A 21,799-nucleotide genomic window follows, 5' to 3' on the forward strand; every position below is an offset into this window, starting at 1 on the left:
CAGCCCAGAGTCCTGACCCGGCAGCTTCCCAGCAAGGCCAGCACCATGGACACGGTTCCTGCAGGTGGTCATCATGCTGTTGCCCCCTGTCTACAGTCAAGGCCCGGAAGTCACCTTCTGGGAACAGCACCTCAGGGTCCCAGCCTTGCCCTGCCCAAGGGAAGAGGAAGCAGGGTGGAAAGGACTTTGCATGGAAAGGTGTTCACCAGCCCCACTCCCAGCAGGGAGCCCCCTGCTAAGTGCTCACTAGACACTACGCAGGCCCTATGTGGGCCCCAGGGACTCTGCCACCTTCAGTCTTCCTGACTCTTGCCCCAGGCCTGAGTCGCAAGAAGCAGAGCTGTCACTGTGATCCCCACCTTATAGGGCAGGCAACAGAGGTACACAGTAGCTGAAAACATAACAGAGCTAACACCTACCGATCGGTGCTTCCTACATGTGTCAGACACTACACAAGTGAGAACGTCTTTAATCTTTGCAGCAAACCCAGGAGACAGGTTTTATTATTATTGTTCCATTTTACAGGGACGGGAACTAAGGCTAATACGGGATGAGTGTCTTGCTAGAGTTCTCCCAGGGTGCTGGTGGAATCTAGATTTGCCTGATTCTAGAATCCTCTTCTTTCCCTTAAATCCCACCAGCCCTTCAGAGCGGCAGCAGCCTCAGGAGAGAGGTCTCTGCTGTATGGATTTCTTCCTCAGTGCTGGGACTGAAAAAAGACTTCTAACAAGCTGGCAAGACCAGCCTTGCTATGCCAGTACACTCCCAACTCCCCGAGGAGGTCCGATCCGCATCAACCACCCAGCAGCCCAATTTAACAAGACTCTCTGTGATCACCTTATTCCTTCCATTCTGTGACAGCTGTATTTGCCCATTTTCGTATTTCTGAAACACAATGTGTCTGAACTATCAATGAAATTTAATGAGGCAGAACTTCTGTTTTCTCCTCCAGCCCTGTGATGATGTCAAGAACGCATGTTACAACTCAAGGCATCTCAGAATCAAAGGAAACAAAGTACAGCCAAGACATGTTCCGATCCCATCTCGTTAAAGCCCAGAACAGTCCAAAGGCTGAAAATCTGAGAAACGAGCAGCCTAAATAATCTTCAGACCACACACCTGCCCCTGCCTGGGGCCCCACCCCACAGCCTCCCACCTGTCTGTGGCCCAGATTCCATCCATATCTGCACTTCTCCTAAGGAAAGGAAGTGAATTCCTCCCTTGTCAGTCCACAGGTACAAGATCCAATGAATGCCCATGAAACTGTAAAACTGAAATAAATATTTGGCTCTATCTTCCGTTTTGCCATTCATTCATTCCTTCCTTCCTACAACAGTTCAACAGATGCCAGCAGATGCCCATCCAAGCTGGGCACCCTCCTCCCATGGATGTTGGAAGAGTGAAGCAACAGTCACTAGCACCTGTGAAAATGGACAAAGCCCGGAAAGGATTGAGATGATTGGACACAGAGCGGTTTCACCGCGGGAGGTGGTAGGAGCATCAGGTTTTGAGGGATGAACGGGGCGGGGATACTGGACAGAAAAAACAGGAAGAGGGATTTCTAAGCCCATGGAGCAGCAAGTTTGATGCCACAGCCTAAGACACACCTTCTGCGGGACAGCTGTCTGCTAACCCCTCTTCCCCGTGGAAGGCACAGCGCTAACACCTGTCACAGTGTGAGCCTGCTGAGCAGAGCTCCCGGGCACTCTGCGCCAGCGTCTGACTTACTGCAACCCCAGCCAGGCAGCCTCTCACTCAAGGTTCTCCGCCCGCCTGCCCCTAAATACGGTTTGCATCCTGGGGATCGAGACAGGTTGTTTCACTGCTCAGCGTCCACCTCCTCGTCCGCACACATGGGCTAGTTAGCCACCGACTCTTGCCGTTGCTGTACAACCCCTGTGGCATGTGGTAGACGGAAGGTCTGGACGTGAGGGACCTTGTCTGGCTTGTACACCAGAAAATTCTCAGTGCTAGGGTGCCTGGGTGGCTCGGTCGGGGAAGCGTCTGCCTTTGGCTTAGGTCATGATCTCAGGGTCCTGGGATCGAGCCCCACATTGGGCTCCCTGTTCAACGGGGTCTGCTTCTCCCTCCCCCCCCTGCTCCTGCTCTCTCTCTCGCTCACACTCTCTCTCAAATAAAGTAAATAAAATCTTTAAAAAGAAGAAAAGAAAATTCTAAGTACTTAACAATATGCCTGCTCTAAAAGACTGGATACATATATTTTAAAAATACTGAATTGTGGTTTTAAAAAACCACACACCATAGAACTTGCCACCTTAACCATTTTTAACTGTACAGTTCAGTAGCGTTAAGTATATCCGCTTAATCGTTGTCGTACAACAGATCTCCTGAACTTTTTCAACTTGTAAAACCGAAACTCTATACCCATTAGATAACAATTCCCCGTATTCCCTTCCCCCAACCCCGGCCACCCTATTCCACTTTCTGTCTCTAGGGTTTGACTACTTTAGATAGCTCATATAATTGGAATCGTACAGTATTTGTCCTTTTGTGACTGGGTTATCTCACTTAGCACCATGTCCTCAAGTTTCATCCATAGTGCAGCATGTGCCAGACCTTCCTTCCTTCTTAAGGCTGGGTAACAGACCATTGCGTGTGTGCCACACTTTGGTTATCTCCTCACCCACTGATGAACAGTTTGGGTTGCTCCCACCCCTGGGCTATGATGAGTAATGAACACGGGTGCCTAAATATCTCTTTGAGATCCTGCTTTTAATTTTTTCAGATAGACACCTAGAATTGAAATTGTTGGGATCATACAGTTGTTCCATTTTTAATTTCCGAAGAACTAGCATACTGTTTTCCACAGAGGTTGTACCCTTCTATGATCCCACCAAGAGGGCACAAGAGTTCCAATTTCTAGGACTGGACACATAGTTGAAGAATAAATGAATGATATATCTGTTGGGTGAATAATGAACATAGCATAGTAACGCAAGAAATGCTTTCTGATGGGCACTTTCCCTCTGCTGACTTACAAGCTCTGTAAGTTTACTGAAGAATAGGAAATAAGAGCAAAATGCCACACTAACAGGACTGCGGGAACACACTGAAAACCTCTATGTACAAAGGCTAACTTTGCTCCCATCACCACACTCAGTTACCAGAAATTCCTCCAGTACAGGGACCATGACCTACTTTCCTCTAAATCTTTGACCTTGACTCGTAAGGCCCTCCTGGCTAAGGGGCTGAAATGCAGCAGGCACTATTTGCTGAATGGTTACAGAAGGGCAAGTTCAATCAAGGAAGGCTTCCTGGAAGAAGATGGCCTTGAAAGAGGGAGAGGACAGTCCAGTGCAGTTGTGCCTAAAAAGGGGAGCCTGACTCATGAGTTTCATCTCCTTCCTGAAGGCAGAGGCAGTTTGTGGGTAAGCCTGAACATGGTAAGAGACGCACCTGACATGATGATGTAACATGCTTTACAGGTGCTCAGTAAACACCTGTTGCCCGAATATACGTTCAGAGTCAGATAAAAACAAGGAAACATCAGAAAGACTTCCATATGCGTTGTCAAAATGGGAAATGAGGAGGTTCCTTTTCCACTCTAGGGAAAGAGTCATATGACCTAAACTAAGCTTTCCCACCCCGCCACCTCCAGTCAACAGAAAGTGCTAGAAGAAACCACCTGTCTGCACCACCCTGATGAAGCCTTGTGAGCAGGTGATGCCACTGTTGGGGCAATCCCAATCCTCAAACTTCTTTCTGGAATTCCATCTTGCTTCTCAGGGATTTTACTGCCCATAAACCTAGAAGGATCAGCCAGTGTCTACAAAACTTCTTTTCAAAATTAAGTTTCCCCACAGTCAAGGCTCTTTCCCTCCAGTGAGGATTTAAGTCTCTTCTATGTCACAGCTGTGTGTCTCCCAGGTGCAGGGGGTGACACCGGGGCTAGATGCAGCAGACGCGCTATGGGCTTGTGGCCTCCCCCTCGTGCCTCAGTGGTGCTGGAGACACCGAAGATGCCCAGTAGGTTGGAAGGCCCCTGGAACATGACCCAGGCAGGCACGACAGAGCTGTAAGCACAACAACCCCACGCCCCATCCTTATCCTTCCAGAGAAGATGCTGGGGAAACCGGAAGACCCTGCAGCTAGCACAGCATCTGGCTCAGAAAATGTCTGTTGAATGAATTCATTACTAACTGCCTGAACAAACACCCTCACACTGAGACTTTCCAGGCACACGCTCATTTCTCATCCGAGCCCAGTGGCCAACCCATTGACGCCAGCTACACCGGGCCCCTGGTTCCCTCAAGCCTCTTGCTTTGCAGCTGTCTCAAACATAGGCTATCCTGAGCATCGACTTCTGGGGCCTGGTGTGAACCCAGCTTCTCTTAGAAATCTAGGCTCCCACTTGCCCCAACCCAATTCTCCCTGAACGACAAAGAACTGCAAGGAACTTGTCTGCAGCAGGAATGTGAGTGCCCTGAAGTGGCAGGAGATGTGGCCATCTGGGCAATGGCTCCTTGAAGCCTCCAGTGCCACAGTGATAAAACGAGAGTCATACTGCCCGGGCCCCACAGCGGCTCGCCACGTTCCCTGGGAGCCAGGGAGACAAAGCGGAAAGAGCAGAGACCTGCCACTCTGACATCATGGTGACCGTGTTGACAGGGGTCCCCTTCCCCATTGTTACAAACATGGTACAGTCTTAAATAAGTATGACTCAAATGGTTTACAATATAGAGCCCAAAATGGAAAGGGAAAAAGAAGGGCCCCCACGTCAGAACAAAGGCCTCAGCTCCCAGCACACATCTGAGTCTGACTGCACGCCCCCACACCCAGACGGGCCGACCTGCCACGGGAGCCACATGGGCCCCGCCCCGTGGACACAGGGAAATGCCACTGGGCGGTCCCCAGATGCCCATCCTGAGGCCCTCACAAAGGACTTCGTGTGCTAGGCCGGGACATTCTAGCGTCAGCCTGTTTCCTCTGTGGAAGCGGTGTTCTTGGCTCATTCTGATAGAAGAGATATGAGCGGAAAGACCAGTCCCGGCTCACGGCCCTGGGACTGTTGTGGAAAGGAGTCATGTGAGTCGTCCAAGCGTGGAGGGCCCGTGTCTGCAGGAGCCACAGCTAGACTTATTCACGAGACGGAAAACCCAACAAACGCTGGCTTGAGGAGAAAAGGAGGGGAAATTTATGGGCTGACAAAACTGCAAAGTCCAGGGTCAGATGTAACTTGGGTGTGGCTGGAGCCAGGGGCTCCAAGGATGTGGGCAGGGCGGGTTTCTCAGCATCCGCTGGCTCTGCATTCCTAGAGGGAGTTGGGGGTAGAATATCAGGCAGGCTTGCCCTCCGGGGTCACTGGCCTTCAGGCTGCCACAGCTCAGCAATCCCCGTGGAGGAAAGCCCCCCTCCCAGTTCTAAGGACAGTCTCAGGGTTGCTCTGAGGGTGAGCATCCTTGAACTGACCTCCATGGCCAGTGGCAGGAACATTCCACTGGCTGGGCATTGCTCATGTGCCCAGAGGGTCCGGGGACTGGGTCAGGTCCATAGGATGTAAGTGAAGGAAGGCACTTATCCAAGGGAAAGTACGGGGGAGAAAGAAGGAGCAGGAGAGAAAGAGGCAGATGCAGGATGGGGAAGAGAGAGAGAGGGAAGGAGGGAGGGGAGGAAGAAAGGGGGTGGGCAGTAGGGAAAAAACCTGGTGTAAGCTACAGAAAATTTTTATCATTAGGGAATAAAGTACCAACTGACTTCAACTTTAAATAAAACAGAACAAAAGCAGACTGAGCTCTTTATGTCTTTTTTCCCCCGTAACAGCTTTATCAAGATGTAATTCATATACCATACACTTCACCCATTTAAAGTATACAATTCAATGGTTTTATTACAATTCACAGAGTGGCACAACCATCACCACAATCAATTTTAGAGCATTTTCATTGCCCAAACAAAGAAATACCATATCCACCAGCAGTTACTGCCCACTCCACTCTCGGCTCACTCCCAGCAGAACAGTGTAACTTTCTGTCTCTACGGACTTGCCTATTCTGGATATTTCACATAAGTGGAATCATACAATAGGTGGGTTTTAAAAATCCTGTCTTTTGTGACAAAATCTACAAAAAGACTCCATTCCCTGGACTTCTGGTTGAACTCAGGCCTCACAGCCTGGAATGGTTATTAGGGCGGTGAGCCACAGGAGGGAGGACAGGGGCTGGGAGAGCGTCCCACGGGGGCCTGAGACAGCTCGCTGCCTGAACACCAGCCCCTGCAGCAGGGAGGGCGAAAATATCTCCAGGAGGCCTTGGCCTGCACTTCTGATCTCACCTCTGGCCTGGTACGAGGCAAAGCGGACAAAGCGAGGGCTTTAATTAGACATATGTCAAGGAATTCCCCAGGAAAGGCTCTGTGGGTTGCCACCAAGCACCCTTCCTCCTTCCTGAACTCATTTGGGATTCCCCTTCTCCCCAGAAGCACGTTTCTGCACTTGTGGGCCCAAGCAGTTCAAAACCATCCCAGCAATTTGCTAATTATTAGTTTAGAGGGGCACGTGACCTAATTGGGGTCAATAAGACTTGAAGCTGGAGGTTTCTGAGAAAGCTCTTTCTTGGTCTTCCGGAAGAGGTCTTGGAAATGGTGTTTTGTGTCTTCCTCTGGATGTGACAATATAGAAGGGAAGCTCAAAACAGCTGCTGGCTGGTGTCACGACCAGCCTCAGGAGAAACCCACACATGAAGCAAGAGCCATAGAACTGCAGCAATGGGAGCCAGAGCTTCTGGAAGAGAAGGGAATTCTGGAACCCAGTATACCACATGCCCCTCACATTCCACTCTCCCCTACTCCGTGCCCCAAACTGACCTCTAGGGGCTAATGGAAGGGCTCCCTACCCCTCTGGCTTGCAGGATGGTTTTAGCCAACAGGGAGCCCCAGCTGGAGACCTGAGCAGGAGAGAGTAACACTGGAGTACTGATCCCTCCCATCCCATTGCCTCTCTGGTGGTCACTATGAACTGGCTGCCACCCTCAACCCAAGTCTCAGCTCTGATCAGGGCTCCTCCCCACAGCCCTCACTGTCTCCAGGTTCCAATTACCATTCCCTCCCCATCTCTCAAGCCAGGCATGCCACAGGAGTCCCAGAGCCACCTGCCCTGGGCACTGCACTATCCCTGCAGCCTCCTTACCTTCTCATGCCTTCTTTTATTTTTTTAAGTTTTATTATTATTTTTTAAAGATCTATCCATCCAGGAGCACCTGGGTGGCTCAGTCGGTAAAGCACCTGCCTTTGGCTCAGGTCATGATTTTGGGGTCCTGGGATCAAGCCCCACGTTAAGCTCCCTGCTCAGCAGGGAATCTGATTCTCCCTCTCCTTCTTCCTCTGTCCCTTCCCCCACTCATGCTCTCTCTCTCTCCTCAAATAAATAAAATTCTAAAAAAAATTAAAAAAAAATAAAGATCTATCCATCCATTTGAGAGGGAGAGTGCACGAGCTGGGGGAGAGAGAGTAGGGAAGCCGACTCCCCACTGCTGAGCGCAGAGCCCAACACAGGGCCTGATCCCAGGACCCCAAGATCATGACCTGAATCGAAACCAAGAGTTGGACACTCATGCCTTCTTAAAGATCCCTTTATGTGGCCTACAAGCACAGGAAAAGATGCTCAAAAGCATTAGTCATTAGGGAAATGAAAACTGAAACCACAGTGATAGACCACTCACACTCACTAGCTCCGCCATAAAAAAAAACAAAAACGAAAACACAAAACATAAAGTAACAAGTCTTGGCGAGGAGGGAGAGAATCAGAACCCTCACCCGTTGCTGACAGGGATGTAAAAAGATCAGCCCCTTTGGGAAAGTCTGGCAGATCCTCAAAAGGTTAATAGAGAGTTACCAGATGACTCATCAATTCCATCCCCAGAGATCTACCCCAAAGAATTAAAAACAGGGTTGGTAGGTTGGTTTTTTTGAAAGATTTATCTCTTTGAGAGAGAAAGAGAGCCAGAGAGTGAGAGAGTGAGAACATGACGGGGGAGGCAGAGGGAGAGGGAGAACCAGGCTCCCTGCTCAGCAGGGCTCGATCCCAGGACCCCAGGATCCCAACCTGAGATGAAGGCAGACGCTTCACTGACTGAGCCACCCAGGTGCCCCTAAAGATAGGTTTTCAAACAAATACTTGAACATGAATGCTCACAGTGGCACTATTCACAATAGCCAGAAGGTGGGAACAACCCAAATGTCTACCAATGGATGAATGGATAAGCAACATACGGTCTATCCATACAGTGAAATATTATTTTGCCATAGAAAGGCATGAAATACTGATATATGCTGAACTTCAAAAACATCGTGCTAAGTGTAAGAAGCTAGACACAAAAGGACACACACTGTATGATTCCACTTATATGAAACATCTAAAGTAGCTGACTTCACGGACACAGAAACAATGGTTGCCAAGGGTTTGGAGGTGGGGGGGCGTTGGTGGGGAGCGACTATTTAATGGGTTCAGAGACTCCTTTCGGATGATGAGGTGATGGTTGAACAACATTGTGAATGTACAAATGCGACTGAATTGTACTCTTTAAAATGGTTAATGGTTAATTTTATGTCAATTTTACCTTAATTTAAAAATCCTTTATGAAACTCTTTCAATCATCTTAATTCAAGGGTGTTGTGTGTGTGTTGTGGGGAGACTGATCTTCCGCCCCCACCTCGCGGACTTACAGTTATATGAGTCAGTGCTTTTTCTTGTTCCGATTAAGCCAGTCTTGTTCTATGCATCAGGAAGCTTCCTATCCGACATACCCACTCAACCACTTCCCGGTGGGTGACCGCGGGCATGTGTCTCCGCTTCTCTGAGTCCTAGTTTCCTCATCGGTAAAATAGAGCTAATAATACCAACCCAAACCGACCTCTTTGGGTTGGTATTTACGATTACTATGACATTAACTTAAGAAAATGTATAAAAGGTATCTAGGACAGTAGATGGAACTCAAAGGGTGATTTCATTCATTCCTTTTAACACCAAATTATGACTCTCCCTCAGTGGCAATTAAGGTCTACCCGGTAGAAATGGTACTGGGCTCAAATGAGGACCATACAGCTGTTCCCCAAAACTCTGGTCCCACTTCCTCCTGAGTACATAGCGAGACTACATTTCCCAGACTCCTTTGTGGTTAGGTGTGTAGCCCAATGTCAGAGTTCCGACCAAGGAACAAGGGTAGAAATATTTGCCATTACGTGCCCTCTTTAATACCCATCACCAGGCTTACCCATCCCCCCGAACCTCCTCCTCTCTGAAACCCTCAGTTTGTTTCCTGGAGTCCATACTTTCTCATGGTTCATCTCCCCCTCTGATCCCCCCCCTTCATTTTTCCCTTCCTTCTCCTAATGTCTTCCATGCTATTCCTTATGTTCCACATATTAAGTGAAACCATATGATAATTGCCTTTCTCTGCTTAACTTATTTCATTTAGCATAATCCCCTCCAGTTCCATCCATGTCAATGCAAATGGTGGGTATTCATCCTTTCTGATGGCTGTGTAATATTCCATTATATATATGGACCACAACTTCTTTATCCATTTGTCTGTTGAAGGGCATCTTGGCTCCTTCCACAGTTTGGCTATCGTGGACATTGCTGCTATGAACATTGGGTTACATGTGCCCCTTCTTTTCACTACATCTGTATCTTTAGGGTAAATACCCAGTAATGCAATTGCTGGGCCATAGGGATTCAACAGTACATTAAAAGGATTATCCATCATAACCAGGTGGGATTCATTCCTGGGATGCAAGGGTAGTTCAACACTTGCAAATCAATCAATGTGATAGAACACATTAATAAGAGAAGAGACAAAAACCATATGATCCTCTCAATTGATGCGGAAAAAGCATTTGACAAAATACAGCATCCTTTCCTGATTAAAACTCTTCAATGTAGGGATAAAGGGAACATTACTCAAATTCGTAAAGACCATCTATGAAAAGCCCGTAGCAAACATCATTTTCAATGGGGAAAGCTCAGAGCTTTTCCCTTAAGATCAGGAACACGGCAAGGATGCTCACTTTCGCCATTATTGTCCAACATAGTACTAGAAGTCCTTGCAACAGCAATCAGACAACAAAAAGAAATAAAAGGTATTCAAACTGGCAAAGAAGAAGTCAAACTCTCTCTTCACAGATGACATGATATTTTATGTGCAAAACCCAAAAGACTCCACCCCCAAATCACTAGAACGCATTCAGTAATTCAGTAATGTGGGAGGATACGAAATCAATGCACAGAAATCAGTTGCTTTTCTATACACTAACAGTGTAACTGTAGAAAGAGAAATTAGGGAATCGATTCCATTTACAATAGCACCAAAAACCATAAGATACCTTGGAATGAACCTTACCAAAGAGGTAAGGATCTGTACTACAGAACACTTATGAAAGAAATTGAAGAGCACACAAAAAGATGGAAAAACATTCCATGCTCAGGCCAAGACTTTTAAGAAGTATGTGTGCCTCTTCTGTGATCTGCATTTTTGTTTTTGTTTTTTTCAGTTGGCTTCACGCCCAGCGCAGAGCCCAATGCGGGGCTTGAACCCACAACCCTGAGATCAAGACCTGCGCTGAGACCAGCAGTCAAGTCGTTTGCTTAACTGACTGAGCCACCCAGGCACCCCTCTTCTGTGTTCCTTATCCCTTCTGCCAGGGGAGGCAGCAATGACAAAGTCATGGGGACAGCAGGGGCCACAAAGGTGGGAGAAGCCCAGGTCTGTGAGTCACCACATCACGGAAAGCCACCACCATTTGGGACTTTCACATGAGCAAAGAACAAATCAAACATCTCTTGCATTTGAGCGGTTACATATTCGTTACTGCCGCTATTAACACTGTATTACTAATATGCCATTCTAGTCTCCTGAGCAGTGAAATGTCTATTGAATTGGATTGTACAAGGTTTCATTAATTTATCCAAAAAATATCTTCAACGGAACACTTTGTGTGTGCCAGACCCTATGCTAGATCCTGTGGGTTCCAAATAAGGTAACAGTATAACAGTATCTGCCCTCAGGAAGCCACAAAGTAATAAGGGAGACAGAGGTGTAAACAAAACCAGTCATTAAAATGTTTCAGACACATTGAGAAAAGCCTGTACTGGCAGAGAGAGGACACAGACAAGGAGACGCTCAATTCTACTGGGAATCAGGCAGGTCTGGAATGGCCTCCTGGGAGGGGAGACACTCAGGTTCAAGAGAAGGGGCTCATCAAGCAGATGAATGTCACAGGCATTCAAGGCAGACCACCTGAGCAAAGGTGTGGGGGCCTGACATGGAGGGAGTGGGGGTGGGATGGAAACATTTCCTATGGAAGCTGCAGGGTGGAGGAGAGGGAGGAAGGAGAGGAAAGAAGAGGAAGAAAAGGGGGGAAGGGGACGAGGGGGATGAAGAACGGGAGGAGGGAGAAGGGAGAGTGGGAGGAGGAGGATGAGGAAGGGAATGAGGAGGGGGAGGAAGGAGAGAGGGCAGCCATGTGGAAGTTCAGGAGAAGATAACTGTATGACTTTGTAGAGAAATTAATAAGACCTGTCCTAGCACTTTCCAGATGAGGCTTGGCTTTCTAATTCCTTTGTACAAACCTTCGATCATGCAGTATTTCCCGGCTCCTGCTCTCTGGCCTGTGCTCTCCCTCACATACAGTATCTTCCTGCCTTCTCACTTATCTTGGGCTTCTCTGTTCCTTCCCCTGAGTTCCCTCTGCTAAGTCTCACTCCATTGTCCTTAGAAATCCAGATACTTTCCCGGGAATCTTTCTTCCTCCCTGGGTCCCCAAAACTCTCTCCCACAAATAGACCCCTCTGAGGGGACTCACAGCGCAATGAAGTAAGCCCCATGCCTAACAGTGATCGTGGCAGATCTTGGTTTACCGCCCATAATGGCGCTTGAGCCAGGGAAAGAGCCAGAGGTTTGGAGGCACGGGTCCTGGGTTCGAATCCAGCTGTCACCTGCTTATTCTGGTACCTCGGGCAGGTCAACGGGCAGGCTGAATCCCAGTTTTTTTCCCAGTGGATTCTTTCCATTATTCTTAATAGACATAATAAAGACAGAGCTGGAAATGACCTCAATACCCATCAGCTTCACCTCCCACACTTTCTGCTGAGGCAATTGAGGCCCTCAAGGTTGAGCAAGCAGCTTGAGTCACGATTGAGGGCAACGTCAAGTCTACGTAAAAGTGCAATATTAAATAAAACTAAATTGGCAACTGGCCTAGATCGGTTTGCAACAGTTCTTATAGTCCATACATAGGCCACGCCGGAAGCTCGGGATATGTTCCCTCCCATCTGAATTTTCTCTCAGTGACCCACACAGGGAGGCTGGCACTCAGGTCACAGATGAAGCAGGTACAGCTGAGCCCCACAGGGGGGGTGTTTCTACAGCACAGAGCCACACATCTCACCTTCCCGGCAGCAGGATTAGGGCCAACCTCCGCCCCAGTCTTGTCCCTGCTCACTTTTGCAGACTCCAGGTGCTTCTGCTGCCCGAGTCCCCAGAACCACCCTTTCCCCATCCCACACACACAACCCTTCTCCGATCCCTGGCACACACTAGCCGCGGCTACTGTCCTGTGCCGTTCTCTGCCTTTGGTCCCAAAGCCCCCCTCATCCCTTGTCTGCTCTACGGATGCCCTTCTCAATACAGTCCCACAACAGATGGACTGTCACTTTGCCTCCTGACGAGCTGCTCCTTAGTGTCCCTCTCAGCCTCTGGGCTGGGAGCACAGACTTCTAACCTCCTGCTCCCAGAGTGACATCAGGGAAGTTCTCAACAAGTGCCATTTGGAGGCATGACAAGAACAGACAAGTGGAGGCTAGATTCAGGCTGGTGTGAGCTGAATAAATGGCACAAGCCGATCTCCAGACACATGCAAGCCTCCTTCTGGTCAGTCTGAGATTTCTGGGGCTGCCCTGCAAAGCACCAACGACGAGGTGCCTTAAAACAACAGAAATTCATTCTCTCACAGTTCCTGGCACCCGAAGTCTGAAATTGAGGTCCCAGCAGGGCCACCCCGCCTCTGAGGCCACCAGGGAGAATCCTTCCCTGCCTCTTCCTCGTCTGTGGGGGTTGGCAGCACCCTTGGCACTCCTCGGCTTACATACATGTCCCTCCAGTCACATGGCAGCCTCTCCCTGGGCCTTCGGTTCGCCTTCTCTCTGTGCGTGCCTGCCTGGTGCTGTGTCCCAAGTTCCGCTTTTCATAAGGACACCAGTAGCACTGGATTAGGACCCACCCTAATGACCTCATTTTAACTTGGTTACCTCTATAGAGACCTATTGTCAAATGAGGTCACTTTCTGAAGTCCTGGGGGCTAGGACCCCACGAATCTTTTTCGGAGACTACAGCTCAACCCCTAACCATCATCATCATCAGTTCAGGGGGCATATCTGCACTTCTAGTTGGCATGCGCAGGCCCTTCTCACTGTTCTCCACGTGTGCCACACAGAGTCAGTCCCCCCACAAGCCCGGGAGATGGAAGTCCTAGTCTCACCATTTGACAAGCAGCAAGACTGCGGCTCAGCGAGGCTCGGAACCTGCCCAAGGTGAGCAAGTTCCAGAGTCAGCCAGGAAAAGGCTGAGTTAGGACTCATCCTAAGTCCAGGATCCAAACTCTTACCAACTGTCTACACCACAGAAGCTCTGTTTCTGACGAGGTGAGTACCCTCCGCAGCCTTTCTGTTCCCGCTCCAACACGATCCCCCTGTGCAAATGCTCAGCGCTGGGACTGCCTTCAAACCTTAAAATACCATCACGGAACTCCATGTACCCAACCGGCTCCCAGCAGCTTCCAGGAGGGGAACACCCCACACACAGGCACGTTACGTCCATTAAGGCTCTTTCCGAAAAGCACGCGTGTACGTCACTAACTCACGCGGCCCTGCTTGTGCAAACGCTCGTATGTGCTGTTGTGTATAAGAACTGCGTGGACGGCCTCACCCTTCTTCAGGATGACACATTCCTGAACCCTGGCCACCCGCCCCAGGAGGCAGCTCCTGGAAGTCACAGAGCGGCCAGTGCAGAGGCTCGGACTCGGGGCGTGGAGTCAGGAAGCCTGCACCCAAGCCGACTTCCGCCTGAGTTTCGGGGCCCCGCTCCCATCGGCCCTGACAGGACTTGAGAGAGTTTCTCCAAATCATCGAAAGAGAGGCTGTCACAGCCTAAGCTGAAAGCGAATGAAGGAAGAATTCATTCGACAAACATGAGTGCGGAGCCTGGTCCACTGTGGGGTGGGCACTAAGGACTCCCCGAGGGGAGTAAGACCCTAGCGGAGAGAGAAATTCAGTGCAGGTGCATGTGCACGTGTTCAGGTGGGCCCTATAATGCGTTTTCTCCCTCACCCATCACATCACTCAATAAGGCAGCACGTGCCCATTTCACAGGTGGAGAAATACAGGCTCAGCAAGGTGAGTGGCTCATCCAAGGGTGCTCAGAGGGTAAGAGAGCCAGGGCGAACCCCAGGTCTGAGCAGCTGAAAAGTCGGGATTGCTTTCTTCCTCACATGACCACCTGGGCCCTGGGAGGGGGGACTGAAGCCTGTCAAGCAGGAGGATGACCCCGATCTGGTTTTAAGGAGCTCTCCCTGGCATCAGCTTGGAGGACATGAGTGGGGGATGGGTAGGAAGCTAGGAACCAGCTAGATGATTCGGGAGAGATGGCACAGAGGCTTGGCCTGAGGCAGGAACGGTGGGCCCGCCCAGAAGGGTCTACACCGGAGGCGCTGGGATACGCGCCAACTTAGGTTGGTTTGGGAGATGAGCAAGAAAGAAAGGTGATGAGCCACAGGCCCTAAGAAAGTCTGTCCTCTTCTCAAGGCTCAGATCTCGGAAGCAGGGACACCAGGAAAACCACGTCACAGCTCCACTTCCTGATCCCCTTAAACAGGAACCAAAGAGCTGAAGTTGTGGGAGGAGAAGATAAGGAAGAGGGGGCAGCCTCACTTCTTCCTCCTCCGTCTCCCACTGCAGCCTAAACCAAGCACGCCAGGGGAGGCATGGACTGGTAGGACTAGGAGCTGGAGGAGGGTGCAGTCTTGCGACACGGATGTGACTCAGCCTCGCAAACAAGCCAGAAAGCTGTGTCGCCAACAGCAACCCCTCCTCCCCGGGCCCCTCATCCATCAGTCCCCAGGCTAGCCCATCGGACTGCCTATGCACCCTCCCCCTCCAACTCCTGGGCTCACTCCCAGACTCCTACAGCAGCATCCGAAATGGTCTCCCTGCTTCCAGTCCTTGCCCTACACACCTCGTCCGCTTGATGCAACACAGCCAGAATCCTCTTTCTAAAGGACCGTGCCACAAGACTCCCCTGCCTCAAACCATCCGAGTCTTCTCCGTGGTCTCAGGATAAAGTCAAAGCTTCTGGATGTGGCTCCTCCTGCCTTCTCCTCCAGCCCCAAAGCATCCCATCTCAAATGTTAGGTCCAGCCATACGGGGTTACTTTGCTCCCAGCACAAACTGGGCTACCTCTACCATTCACGCGCTTGCTTCGGTGGTTCCCTACACCTAGAATTTCCTTCCTTTCTTTTCGCTCTTTCCCAGATAATCATGCGTTATTTAATATTCAACTCAAGGATCACACCCTGTAGCAAGGCCTCTCTCTCCCTCCCTGAAAGGTGGGGTCAGGCACCTTTTCAGAAGCACCTGGTGATATCTTGTGTTCCCCCAGGACCACACAAAACACGCTGGCTCACAAGTTTCTGGGCATGCCTGTCCCCATTCATGAAGAATGATGTTAGTGTGCAACACTACAGCTGGCTACTCAGTAGGCACTTAAAGAATGGGGGAAGGGCAGGGAGAGAGGGAGGGACTGCAAATGTTATAGGTACTCAAAGAATAAGAGAGCTAATTACAACAGGAAGGACTGGGAAAGGCTTCTCAGGGAAGGTGCATTTGAACCATACTTTTTTAAAAAGCTGGATTTTGAGGGGCACCCGGGTGGCTCAGTTGTTAAGCGTCTGCCTTTGGCTCAGGGCATGATCCCAGGCTCCCGGGATCAAGCCCTGCATCAGGCTCCCTGCTCCACTGGGAGCCTGTTTTTCCTCTCCCACTCCCCTGCTTGTGTTCTCTCTCTCGCTGGCTGTCTCTCTCTCTGTCAAATAAATGAATAAAATCTTAAAAAGAAAAAAAAAAAGAAAGCTGGAGTTTGAGTAGGTGGAGAAGTTAAGGAAAGTGCAGTTCAGGTGGAGAAACATAGCAAGAGTATAAAGGTATAAAAGTATATGATTTGGTGGTGTATTTCAAACAAGGGGGTGGGCTAAATCATAAGGTGAGTGTGTGTGTGTTGGGGGGGGTATAATGGACCAAAAATCATCTAGATTTCATGTAAGGTGGCCACCCATTGTGTATTGATACAAATAATTTTGGGGCTACAAGTAACAGAAAACTCAAAAATAGTCTAAAGTTAGGGTTTTCAGTTTCTTGTTCCTTCCATCCTTCTATTCTGAACACGCTCAACATGGTCTCCCTAAGCAAGGCCCCTCATGGCCCCTCATGGTCCCAAGATGGCTGCCACTGTTCCAGGTATCACATGCCAACCCCACTATGTCCCATAGCAGGAGAGGCTATGTCTTCCTAAATGTCTCCTTTTAAGACAGAGAAAAATCTTTCTCCATCCCCCCAACCCCAGGAATTTCCCTTATTTCATAGCCAGAGCTGTGTTACATGCCCATGCCTAAGCAAATCACTGCCAAGGGGGGCAGGACCATAGTGATTCATCCCTGGGGCTGGGACTGACCTCCCTAAAGCCCCAAGAAGGTAAATTTCTGAAGATTAATGTTATGGGAGCAAGGAAGGGGAAAGGGTGTTTGATAACCAGCCAAGTATCTGCTACACCTTCTCACCCCCTCACCTCCAAGTGCACCGGTAAAACAGAGTGTAATCTGCAAATACCCAACATCTCCACCCTTCCACGATTCTATTTTAGGCCCGAGGAAGTAACTGTCCTAGGGAGAGGAAACTTGCAAGAGGCTATTAAGGAAAGGTCTATAAACAACACTGCAGTTGGCTTTTCTAGATCAGGAGTTCGGGGACAGCAGGGGGTACAGAGAATATCAGGGCTGATTGCATTCCAGAGAGAAACCCCAAAATCTGCTTTACTTTAACTGAATTTTCCTTGAACAAATGTTTTCCTTAGACCTTCAAAAAAAATAACCAGCACATTCCTACCACAAAGACTTCAGTCCCGCTAGTCTCAGCCTTGAATACCCTTCCTGACTCTCTCCACTAACTGAAATCCTGCCCACCCTGGAAGAGTGAGCTCAGGTGGCACGTCTTCCCCTAGAGCTGTATCTGACCACCCCCAATGGGATGACTGTTTTCCCTCTCTGCATACTTGGGGCTATTCCTCTGTAACTTTCCTACAGTGTGGGCAGACGTGGTCCAAAATGATAAACACTTAACTTTCTCTCCTAATCAACTAGGAGAAATTCTAGCATGTGAACTTGGATTTTTCATCTTTGTGTCCTACATCCACCAGCACAGGGCAGGATATGCAGGGAAAGTTGTGCACCGAAGACAAGACTCTTTAAATGGAATTAGTTTGTTCATGTGTCCTCCCTCTCTTGATCATGTAAATGAGAGTTCTTATCCCATTTAGAACTCACTCACTTTTATTTAGTATCCATGACGTGCCAAGCATGAAGCCACATTCCATACATATTGTTTTATTTAACACCATTTTTTTTAAACCTGCAAACTTTTCAAAATGTACAGAAGAGGAACCTAAAAGCTCTGAAAGGCTAAAGGCAGACTCTCCCAAGGCCACGTGAGGAATTGGGGCGTGAAATTCAAATTCAAGTCTTCAGAGGCAATATTGCATCATGGTCAAGAGTGCTGGCACTGAACACAGATCCCTTTGCTTAAAATCCTGTCACCCATGAACTATAGGACCTTGGAGAATTTAGTGTCTGTGTATCTGTTTCCTTGTGTATAAAACGGGGATTAAAAACAGTGTCCCCCCCAACAAAAAAAAACAGTGCCTGTTTTATTGGGTTATTATGAGGATTAAATGAGCTTATATAGTTAAACGGCTTAGACTAGTACTTGACATGTGTTAATGTACAATAAATATTAGCTATCCTTATTGATTCTAAGCCCCGTGGTTTCCACATTGCATCATGACAAATGCCTCTATCCTTCACCCACCAAATCACCTCAGGAACGAAAGAGGGACCTGGCCAAAGGACAGACCCTGGAGAGATCATGAGTTCCACCACCCAGAGGAGCAGCCTAGGAGAACAGGGGGTCAAAGGTTATAAAGGCAATGCAATGCAGAAATTCCTCTTGCATCTCTCAAGGGCACCTTGGCCCTCATTTGTAGGGTCTCAAGGGGAGCTTCTAAGGGAAAGAACATCACACGAGATGCATGACAGCTCAGCACCCAAATGCCCAACTACTGACCAAACGTACACCAAAGACCCCTTAGTTTGAACAAGCTTTGAGGACTTGAAGTGTTTGCTGCCCTTCCCGGGAAAACCCAGTGCCCCTAGTGGTCATGAGGCGAGGCAGAGGGAGCATGGAAAGCAAGGTGCCTTTGGAGGACACACTGCCCCCTGGGCCTTCAAGACAAGAAAAACGCTTCACCCTCTGACGCTCCCACCTCCCACTCTTGCTCTCACTATAACTGGGCCAGGAGCTACCACCTTTATGCAGATGGGAGAGTGTGATTCCAAGAGGGGAGTGACGGCTCATCAAGGAACCATAACTAGTCAGTATCAGTTCCTGGACTAGAACTTGGAACTCTGAGTCACTGTTCAGTGCTACTTTTCATGATCTTATTCTGTCTCCTGCATTAGTATCTGTCTTATTCAACCACATTAATTTCCTTTTCTCCTTGCTTCTTTTTTTCCCCAAACATTTGCAGTCTGCTCTGCGCCGGGGGTTACAACAATGGACAGGCATGTGAAGACCAGCCCCAACTTGCCCCCACCCCATTCTGCAGGGCAAACACACCGAAGGTGCTTCAGTAAGTGCTTGCTGGTCGGAATGAAATCTTTTTGTTGCTACCGTTCTGATGTGGGGATTCTGGTTTTCTTTTCTCAAAATGACAACTTTTACCTTCTTATAAATGTTCTTCCTCTTCCTAGTCTGAAAAAGATTGAATATGTTGAGCTGGCTGGTCTCTGCTTGGCATCTACAGAATGACAAGAGACCCCTCTACAAAGCTAGGACCCCACAGGGACCACAGCTTCCTCTGAAAGAGGGCCTGAACCGTTCCTCCCTTCAGTGCAGAGACATGGCAAGAATGGTTGTGTCTGCCTCTGGGTCTGGGTGGGGGAGAAGGCTCCCATGCAGACATTAAAGCCCCAGTTATGGACGTAGAGCCCAAAACTACACCCCCAGTCTGGTGTGAAACACCTCAACCCCTAAAGCTTCCACTTGTCCGGGATCCAGGAAACCCCTGGAGCCTCTACTGAAGCATAACAGCCCTCCGCATAGACACTTCTGCTCACGCCCCGTCTCACACCCAGGAGAGGTGAGGAACCAACTTGGCCCCCAAACCAGAAGATGCAGGAAATGCAAACTGGCTCCTTGAGAATGAACCTAGTGGGGCAACTCCAAAGAGAATGTCAGTCCATTTAAAACAAAGGTATGAAGTAAGGAGAAGAAACCCTCATGAAAGAACAAGACAAAAGGCCAGGACGATCTGAAAGAGAACCAACCAACCAATGAGAATTTCTAGAAGTACAATGTAGAATCATTAAAAATAAAAGCTCAAGGATGAGAAAATTCAATAAACATGGCAATGACTACTGAACAGCTAAAGCCAAGGCACTTGACCCGGACTCTCTGGTCCATGTCGGCCATGTGCTTGGGCCAGGCTCAGTCTGAGGGAGAGGACACCACGGGAACAAACCTGCTTCCACACAAGATGGCTGCCCTAATGCTCCTGTTCAGGGAATCCTTGCAAGGGATGCTTTTCTGACATTCTTTCAGTTGGGTACAGAATGTCCAAGAAAGGCACAGTCAGTAGCAGGTCTCAGAATCTTCTGGTTTCCTGTCCACTGACCCTGCTTTGGAACCACCCTATATCTGTCAAGGTCACACTTACAAAGTCATGGCTGAGTATTCTTTTTTCCCCCTCCCATCTACAAAAACCTTTTTGCTTGGAAATTGTTTCAAGAATGAGAAATAAAGCCAAGAGCCCCCATAAGCTCTCTGCCTGAGCTTACCGAGAGTTCACATTTCATTCCATGTGCTTTTTCCTTCTCTTTCCCCTCACTCATACTAATTTTTTACAATATACGTCATTTTTTTCTTCCTGAGCCGTTTGAGGGCAAGTTGCATATAGCATGGATGTTTACTTGAGCCCTCTGTCTCCGTTTCTACTTGCAAGGATAATTATTTCGGTACAAAACTACAACCAAATGCACACACAGTAGTGTTACACACAGGCAGAGTCCCACAAAGCCAGAAGGCGTGCCGGGAAACTCACAATTAGCCTTGATGCGGGAAATGCAAGCCATTCCCCAGAAGCCACAGCAGGCGTTGTCTTGACTCCCTCCTTCCTGCTGTGCCCACGGAGGAGGCTCTGCAGCCGGCGTGGTCCTCCGGAGCCCCCGCCACATCTGGGGGAAGTGTGGACGGCACGCACTCTTCTTTGTCCCAAGTGTAACCAGACTCCAGAGGAGGGATCCCAAGACACAGCTCGCTCTCTCTTCTGTTTTTCTAACTCTATGCCTTTCGCATTTCCTGACTTGAAGCCGTAAAGGAAGAGGAAATGCCAAAAATATTACAAGATGAGTTAGTTTGTGGCATTTCCACGGATGGGGATGGACAGAGCTGGCAGGGGGAGCTCAGGCAGGAAGAAACCCGTGCCCCAGTGCAACCCAGCACACCAGTGGCCAACGGAGTCCATGCGGCTCTCCAAAACGCCGATGGTCTCGGGGAAGCCGGTTCTTTCTGGGGAGCATCTGGGATAGGAGCCCATTTTCTCCAGATAACCCTGAGGATGTTAGAAACCTGGCCTTAATTACCCCCTCACTGCGATGTGGCTTCACAACACATCATGGTGTGTTTCCCTGACTCTCAGGAGATGGGGCCACCTGCTGCACATGGCCAGGCCAGGCCCTCTAGTTGCTTTCCCCTAGTGGTGCAGATGGATTTGTCCTGATGTAACCACATGCTCTCTCCTGAGCGCGCTTGTGGCCTGCTCTGGGAACAGGGCTGGCTGAGACTGGGGACACTAGCTGTGGCCCTGGAACAGAGGTTTCAGCTGCATAAAGGGCACACACAGAGCTGGGATTCACGCTGTGCTGGGAAATCAGCCACAGCAGACTCAAAGACAGTACCAGCCCTTCACGTTCCTCGGCCCTTTCTTTCTTTCCTCTTGCTTTTTTTTAAAGATTGCATTTATTTATTGGAGAGGGAGAGATAGTGACAGAGAGCATGAGCAGGGAGAGAGGGAGAGGGAGAAGCAGACTCCCCACTGAGCAGGGAGCCCAACGTGGGGCTCTATCCCAGGACCCTGGGATCATGATCTGAGCCGAAGCAGACGCTTCACCAACTGTGCGACCCAGGAGCCCCTCTCTCAGCACTTTCTGGGAGTTAATACAGGGTAGGTAGGTGAGGAGAGGGCTTTTGGGTGTTGGCTTTTTTTTTTTTTTTTTAGAGAAAGGAAGAGAGATTGAGAATATGAACGGGGAGCGGGGGGAGAGGGAGAGAGAGAGACTCTTAAACAGGCTCCACGCCCAGCAGGAACCCAACATGGGGCTCCATCTCACAACCTGGAGATCATGACCTGAGCTGAAATCAAGAGTCAGATGCTTAACCAACTGAGCCACCCAGGCACCCCCTGGGGG

At 49.2% G+C, this 21,799-nt stretch overlaps 1 protein-coding gene across 6 annotated transcripts in view; it reads right to left on the bottom strand.

The window, feature by feature from the left end:
• The window catches only part of ASAP1 (ArfGAP with SH3 domain, ankyrin repeat and PH domain 1), a 335,958-nt gene extending 315,292 nt beyond the window's left edge, over positions 1-20,666 (bottom strand). For 3 of the 6 annotated variants that reach the window (XM_011219411.3, XM_019794950.2, XM_034668622.1), the window contains exon 1: positions 20,434-20,664. The gene's annotated coding sequence lies outside the window, so the exon portion shown is untranslated. Of the gene's footprint in view, positions 1-20,433 lie in introns of all 6 variants that reach the window. The other 3 variants (XM_019794951.2, XM_034668625.1, XM_011219409.3) reach the window with 3 other exon arrangements.
• Between the last annotated feature and the right edge of the window lie 1,133 nt (positions 20,667-21,799).

The sequence above is a fragment of the Ailuropoda melanoleuca genome, chromosome 9, assembly GCF_002007445.2.
Source record: "Ailuropoda melanoleuca isolate Jingjing chromosome 9, ASM200744v2, whole genome shotgun sequence".
Classification (NCBI taxonomy): domain Eukaryota; kingdom Metazoa; phylum Chordata; class Mammalia; order Carnivora; family Ursidae; genus Ailuropoda; species Ailuropoda melanoleuca.